The sequence below is a fragment of the Triticum dicoccoides genome, chromosome 7B (assembly GCF_002162155.2).
Source record: "Triticum dicoccoides isolate Atlit2015 ecotype Zavitan chromosome 7B, WEW_v2.0, whole genome shotgun sequence".
NCBI classification, from domain to species: Eukaryota; Viridiplantae; Streptophyta; class Magnoliopsida; order Poales; family Poaceae; genus Triticum; species Triticum dicoccoides.
Genome location: NC_041393.1, coordinates 53449374 through 53458006, shown reverse-complemented (window position 1 = coordinate 53458006; position 8633 = coordinate 53449374). Strand labels below are relative to the sequence as shown.

At 42.6% G+C, this 8633-nt stretch overlaps 1 pseudogene; it reads left to right on the top strand.

Moving 5' to 3' along the window:
* The first annotated feature begins 228 nt into the window (after positions 1–228).
* LOC119335630 overlaps positions 229–8633 on the top strand; it is a 15117-nt pseudogene continuing 6712 nt past the window's right edge.

The following is an 8633-nucleotide window of genomic DNA, read 5'->3' as shown; positions in this document are numbered from 1 at the left end:
CGGCCGGCCGGTCGAAACCGTACGTGTCTGCTGGTTACAGGCTGCAGTTGCCTTGCACGACCAGGCATGGTTCCGGAAAGTCTTCTGCGTACGAGAGACGGCTCGGTCTTATACATACACAGGGAGGCGCATGATCGTTTCGTGTGTGGACTTTTGCATTCAGCACCCATGACCACTACTAGCAGCTACTCCGGTGGGCGTGCACGAGCAAGGACCATGCCGCTGGCAATGGCAATGGCCCTGCTATGCTTGGCGATCATATCCGGTGGGTGCGAGGGGTGCACCAACGACGAGAGGGGGGCGCTTCTGGACATCCTCCGGGAGCTCTTCTATAACGACGACTTATCGCCGGGCTGGAATACTAGCACCACTACAGATTGCTGCCTGTGGGAGAGGGTGACCTGCAACTCCCCCGCAGGCCGTGTCACAGGCCTCGACCTGAGTAGGTCTGAACCTGTTGCCTCCAGCTCTAGGCTACTCAACACTACTATGTTCCTTCCCTTACAGGAGCTGCAGGAGTTGCACCTCAGTCGCCTCAAAATACAAGGATGCAAACCCGGTGCAGGTAATTTATTCAGACTCTAGATTCATTGAGGAGCTTTATATCTCCTTTTCACACCATATGTTTTACACACATTATAACTATTTTCGAATAAATTAGGCTATTCTCGGGCATGCTTTTTAGTGAGTGAAGTACGCAGTAGGTCCTTAAACTATTTCAAGGGTGTTACATAGGTCCTCAAAGTATTAAAATCGTCATCCAGGTCCTCAAAGTATAGTAAGTGTCATGCTAGGCAAAATATAGGTCCTCGGACTACTTTAATGTTGAACTGATTCTGGACCTGGATGACACACTTATTACACTTTAAGGACCTAGACGATGATTTTCATAGTTCGAGGACCTACATGACACTCGTGAAATAGTTCAGGGACCTACAATGCACTTCACTCTTTTTTAGTTCATGAAAAGCAGTTTTAAGTGCATGGACCGTACACAAGTACAAACTCCTGGCAGCTGTTTTATTAACAAAGTTAAGACACGGACTCATACAAACGCGCGCTCTAGATAGTCCTGAGTTCCAAATAGTCCTTGAGTGTGGATTTTCTATCCTACCATGTAGCTACACTTTCTATCTAGTCCATCCAGCTTTGTAACAAGATCCGTGTTGCCTTTATATAAAAAAGAATAGTTTGTACGCATGAATTTTGATGCAAAAAATGGATGGTCTAGATTAAAGGTACATGCTATTAGAGTTTGTACATGGCTGCACAGCCACAACTTTCCCCTCCTGATAAACTGATTTTCTTTACAAAGATTTAAAATATCAATAAAGGTTCTGCTAGAATTGCAGTCAATATCCCAAAGACAATTTCAAGCCACACGTTGTTAGATCTCAACTAATTCTTAGTCGATTGAGAATTAGCACAGAGTTTCACTAGTTATTCTAGAATGAGAACGTGAAAAAATTGCGCAAAAAACTGATTATTTGCGTCAACTAAGAGATAAAAGAATTCCTCTTGTTTTATTACATTATACCAATGTTCACATGTTTGGACGTGTTTTTAGATTTCAATTTTGTAGCACTCTTTCATGTGTGAATGCCTTTCTATAAAATGGGAACCTAAAAAGGTGCTTGCTCTGCAACATTCTATATATACACCATTAGAGTGTTTTTTTAGCATATTCTAGAAACCCCATAAGAGACGAGACGACACTATCCAGAAACACCCTGGGATTTAATATTTTTTTGGATAAATTAGCAATTTTTTTGATTGATTTAATTCGTGAATAAATCATGATGAACAAAAGCAGTATTTATCTCATACTGATATGTAGACATGCGAGTGCATAGAACATGCATATCTACGAACATACTAGATGTTGCAAACGCATAAGCCAGCAAAACACCGATGAACATATTATACTCTCCAGTCAGAAAGGACAAAGCGGCGACGAAAACGACGGCGTTCTCCGCAGTAGTCTTGTTGGCGGTCTCATCAACCATGGTGATGTCGGGGAGATCGAGGACGTAGTCAAAGTAGAGGACGGAGATAAACAACATCGAGGAGTCGCGCTAAGCCGCTCCCTAAAAACCTAATCGCCCTTCTCCTGGTGTGGCATTACAAATGACGGGGTTACAGATGCCTGCTCTCCCATATCATCGTGCATGTGATGGACGGGATGGCATCACAGGAAGAAGCGGTTAGAAGAATGACGTTGGGTGGTGCGTTAGGAGGCAAAGCAGATGCAATCCGATCACGTGATGGCTAGGGTTGCCACCACCTCCAATATGTCTCTCTCTCCCCCCTCTCTCTCTCTATATATATATATATATATTATATATATATATATATATATATATATATATATATATATATATATATATTCCATTTTGGTAGGGAGACGTGGGGCTAGGCCCACGACCAAGTTCGTGAATGACACATAACTAATTGCCAATTCATTATCCGTTCCTGACCTGCAAAAGGAAGCGCACACATGACATAGGTCTGAACACGGCTTGAGCTCGTTCACGAAACATGACGTGCGCACAGACGAGGCTTGGCATGCGGCAAGGGAGGAGCACAGGGGAATCACTAATCTTCTCAAACTCCAATAGCAGGTAGAAGAGAATTCTTTGTAAGGAGGTCTCTACCCCCCCACTCTCAGGGTGGTACTAGACTTTTCATGATCTCATGACACCCCTCACCGGCCTTTGCAATTTTCCAGGACTTATTTCATTTATGGGCCCAAGGGCCATCTATAATTCAACAACCCCCCACCTGATCTCGAAGGCACATGCGTTGTCCTCTTTTCCAAACATTATTTTGATATACCATCATTTTTAGTGGAGACCGGTTAAGAATGAGCATCCACCTAGAGTAGAGAGCTACAGTTCTCCACAATTGAATAATGGATAATATCTTGAATTGTCAGTTTGGCGTAAAGAAGTTCCACCAATTATCTTACTGATACTAGGTTGCCGAAGGCTAACCTGATGGTGGAGCATATTAGTCACACTATAGGCCTATTCACGAGCTTACCAAAGATTACCCTATACCAGCTGTCGGGATCATATAGGTGTTTTATTCCAAAGATTGCTATGTACAATAACATGTTGCTTATACAAACCTCAGAACTTATTAAGACAAAAGTCATGCCGCCATACAGATTGTGAGAGCATTGCACTCCAACGGAGTAGGACAGTAAGGTTACTCTCGTCTAGTGTACCAATATTCTTTTCCATGTCCTACTTCATGGGATCTCTGGTCACATAGGTTGGGTTACCACCATGGAAACTCATGTTGGTCTTGTACCCATCTCCCTCGATGCATTATCTATCAGAAAACGTGATAGCCCTTTAGTGAAGAGATCTGGTAGATTCTTAGACGTTAATATAATCCAGCGCTATCACTCCAGAGTTTCTTAAATATCTTACAAAACTCAATCTTCTTCTTATATGCTTAATGTGTTGCGTGTTGTCTTGAAACTGCCTGCTTTGGCAAGCACTATCTGATGGTCACAGTTCATGAGGATAGCCGGAATTGTCCTTTCAACCATGGGAAAGTCCATCAAAAGCACTTGAAGCCATTCTATTTCAGTGCATGATTTCTCTAATGTGGTGAGTTATGCTTCCATTGTTGAATTCTTTAAGATGGTTTTCTTTCAAGACTTCCATGAAATAGCACCACCTTCAAGTTTAAAAACATATCCACTTTTAGCATTTATCTCATCAACATCAGAAATCGAATTTGAATCACTATAACCTTCAAGTACCATTGAATAGCCGATATACTGAATTCCATGACTCATCATACCTTTCAGATAGTGTATAGATCTTTTAGCAACACGCCAATGTACATCTCACGGATTAGAAACAAACCGGCTCAGTATGCTCATAGCAAATGCGATATTAGGCCTCATAAGGCAAGCTAGGTAAATAAGTGAGCCAATCACTTGAGAGTATCTCAACTGATCTATAGTTGTTCCTTCAAACTTTCGAAAGGACCCACTTGGGTCATATATATGGTGGTGGAGAAGGTTTGTGATCTGAACTTCCAAAGCAATTCAGAATCTTCTCAACATAGTGGGAATGCACAAGTGTAATCACATTCTCTTTATCTCTCAATAGCTTGATGTTCAAGATAACGTTAGCCAGACCAACGTCTTTCATCTAAAAGTTATGCGATAGAAAATTCTTAGCCTCCTTAATGACTTTGAGGTTGATTCCAAATATAAGTATGTCATCAACACACAAGTACATTATAACTCCTTTGCCCCCAACATGGTGATAATATACACATTTGCCAGCTTCATTAACAACAAAGCCAACATAAGTTGAAGTTTTGTCAAACACAACTTAGGTATTTGTTTGAGGACATACAAAGATATTGAGAACTTGCACACCTATCATACGTAACCATCTACAACAAAGCCATCTGGATTTTCCATGTAGACTTCCTCACCCAGATCTCCCTTTAAGAAAGACATCTTGATGTCTATCTGATGAATGATAAGTCAATGTGAGTCACCAATGAGACTAACACTCAAAGGGTGGCCAGTCCAGCCACATGTGAGAAACTACTGAAGAAAGCTTTGCCTTCCTTCTGGGCATAATCCTTGGCCACAAGCCTATCCTTGCACTTTTCATTTGTACCATCGGTCCTTGGCTTCTTTTTGAACACCCACTTACATACCAATAGCTTTGCAACCATAGGGACGATCAGTGATCTCTCATGTCCGTTAGCCATGATGGAAATCCATCTCGTTACGGACGACATCCTTCCAGTAGTCAACATCTGAAGATACATAAGTTTTTGAAATAGAATTGAGAGTATCACCCACACGGTACGCAATGAAACCATCACCAAAGCACTTTGCAGTCATTTGTCTCTTGCTCCTAATAGGAGCTTCATTGGCTTCCTTCACATGATTTTCATCATGTCTTCATTCATAATATTCCACAGGAAGGATTTCAGGTTCATGAGTCTTACTAGATTCATGTATAAAAGTTCTTTGCATGTCTTTCATATGAAAAATATAGAATGCGTCATCTTTAAAATTCATAATCATACCGACCTTCATGTCAAATGTTAGGGAACGTAGTAATTTAAAAATTTTCCTACGCACACGCAAGATCATGGTGATGTATAGCAACGAGAGGGGAGTGTGTTGTCCACGTACCCTCGTAGACCGAAAGCGGAAGCGTTAGCACAATGCGGTTGATGTAGTCGTACGTCTTCACAATCCGACCGATCAAGTACCGAATGCATGGCACCTCCGAGTTCAGCACACGTTCAGCTCGATGACGTCCCTCGAACTCCGATCCAGCCAAGCTTTGAGGGAGAGTTCCATCAGCACGACAGTGTGGTGACGATGATGATGTTCTACCGACGCAGGTCTTCGCATAAGCACCGCTACGAATATTATCGAGGTGGATTATTGTGGAGGGGGGCACCGCACATGGCTAAGAGATCTCCAGGATCAATTTTTGTGTCCTAAGGGGGTGCCTCCCTCCCCGTATATAAAGGAGTGGAGGAGGGGAGGGGGCCGGCCACCCTTGGCGCGCCCCATGAGGAGTCCTACTCCCAGCAGGAGTAGGACTCCCCCCTTCCTTATTGGAGTAGCAGAGGAGAGGGAAGGAGAGAGGGGGAAAGGAAAGGGGGGGGGGCGCCCCCTCCTTGTCCAATTCGTACTTAGGGGGGAAGGGGCACGCGGCTGCCCCTTGGCCGCCTCTCCTCTTCCACCACTTGGGCCCATGAGGCCCATTAACCTCCGGGGGGGTTCCAGTAACCCCCGGTACTCTGGTATATATCCGATAACCCCCGAATCCATTCCGGTGTCTGAATATAGTCGTCCAATATATCAATCTTCATGTCTCGACCATTTCAACACTCCTCGTCATGTCCGTGATCATATCCGGTACTCCGAACTACCTTCGGTACATCAAAACATATAAACTCATAATATAAACATCATCTAACTTTAAGCGTTCGGACCCTACGGGTATGAGAACTATGTAGACATGACCGAGACACATCTCCGGTCAATAACCAATAGCGGAACCTGGATGCTCATATTGGCTCCCACATATTCTACGAAGATCTTTATCGGTCAAACCGTATAACATCATACGTTGTTCCCTTTGTCATCGACATGTTACTTACCCGAGATTCAATCGTCGGTATCTCAATACCTAGTTCAATCTCGTTACCGGCAAGTCTCTTTACTCGTTCCGTAATACATCATCCTGCAACTAACTAATTAGTTACAATGGTTGCAAGGCTTATAGTGATGTGCATTACCGAGTGGGCCCAGAGATACCTCTCCCACAATCGGAGTGAAAAATCCTAATCTCGAAATACGCCAACCCAACAAGTACCTTCGGAGACACCTGTAGAGCACCTTTATAATCACCCAGTTATGTTGTGATGTTTGGTAGCACACAAAGTGTTCCTCCGGTAAACGGGAGTTGCATAATCTCATAGTTACAGGAACATGTATAAGTCATGAAGAAAGCAATAGCAACATACTAAACGATCAAGTGCTAAGCTAACGGAATGGGTCAAGTCAATCACATCATTCTCCTAATGATGTGATCCCGTTAATCAAATGACAACTCATGTATATGATTAGGAAACTTAACCATCTTTGATTAATGAGATAGTCAAGTAGAGGCATACTAGTGACACTATGTTTGTCTATGTATTCACACATGTATTATGTTTCTGGTTAATACAATTATAGAATGAATAATAAACATTTATCATGAAATAAGGAAATAAATAATAACTTTATTATTGCCTCTAGGGCATATTTCCTTCATCAGATACCTCATATTTGACCACTAGAAATCTATAGCTAACATTACGATTAGCATAGCCCAGAAAAACACTGTCCATAGTCTTTGGTCCAAGATTATGCTTTTTGGTAATCAACACATTTCCTTTTGCAAAGATCCTCAAGTGCCCAAGTAAGAGAATGTCGTTCTTTTCTTATTACATTGCATATAGGGAGTAACACTGGTTGAAATCAAGGCACTAGTCCCGGTTCCAGAGGGCCTTTAGTCCCGGTTCTGCCATTGGGACAAAATGATCGGGACTAAAGCCCACCACTTTTAGTCCCGATCGTCTTACGAACCGGGACTAAAGGGGCTCCACGTGGCCGCTGTGGGGAGCCCAGGCAGGAGGACCTTTAGTTCCGGTTGGTAACACCGATCGGGACTAAAAGGCAGCCACACGTCAGCAGCTGCCAGGCACTGGTTTTTTTTCGGAAGGAGGGGTTTAGGGGTTTTGGAGGGTTTAGGCGTTTCAGATTGTGTTAGCTAGCTACTACATATAGAGAGAAGTGACCTCTCTTTCTCCGTGCTTGGTCGATGCTAGCTACTACATAGAGAGAGAACTCGACGCTAGCTAGTAAGCAATGAAGGAACCATTAATTACACAACATTGTCATGATCAATATATAGAGAGAAGTGACCTCTCTTTCTACATGCTTGTTGGTCGAACAACAAGTTTTCATATATCTATTCGACGCTACTACATATAGTACACGTTGATGCATATATACAATATAACATCTCTTACAATCTCTAACATCATCTACCAAAATCGCATTGCAAATCCCGATGGTATTCTCCCTCTTCAGGTATGATGTGGTCAACAAAGAATCCCGCCAATTTCTCTTGAATTGCTCTTATGCGATCATTTGGTAGGAGTTCGTTACGCTTCTCCCAGATCTAATTTAAAGAATGTGGTCAATACATATATATGAATGAAACTCAACACACAATTGATGGTAATAAAATAAAATTGTGAATATTGTTTACGTACTTCAAATTGTTGGTCAGAGAAGGCCCGCTCAGAGGTCGAGTGGCGCATTAGAGCCTCAAGTGCCCAAGTAAGAGACTGTCGTTCTTTTCTTATTACATTGCATATACGGAGTAATTAATCTCATTATCCTTCATGAGAACCTTATTCGGGACATGACATGATGCCACTATAGCCTACCCCCACCATGCCTAGGAAATAACATGACGTTAACCAAATAAGTTAAGAGTACTTTTTTCTGTTAGGCAACTTCGTTTGACCAGGGTGATCAAGAATAGGAAATCATCCTATCATGAATAATACCATGGTCAACGCAAAATAAATTGAAACCATTCAAAAAATACTCGCCACCATGCTCAGGCGAACTTTGTTTTATTTTCATGTAGATTTTCAACTTTAGTGGTGCAGCGCCTCACCATTAAAAAAATACACAGTAGAATCTAGGGGAATCATCTATCAACGTCATGAAATATTTCTTTCCTCCTTTAGTCAACACACCATTCATTTCACATAGATCAGAATCTATGCGCTCTAATGGTGCCAAGTGTCTCTCCTCTAGCGTCTTCCGAGGCTTGCGAGGTTGCTTTTATTACACACATGCATGACACTTGGGCCCCCTTTGTTTGGGCTACAGATTCCTGAGAATCACTATAGCTATGGATTCCTGAGAATCAGCTGTGGCTCTGGATTTCTGAGAATCAAAATCTAGTTGCTTGTTCACTTCGTGTTGAACGACTGTAGGAGTTGAGGGTGTTGTGAAATGTTAGTAACTTCCCCAAGGCTCGGGCGGCGCAGGTGGAGTCGGG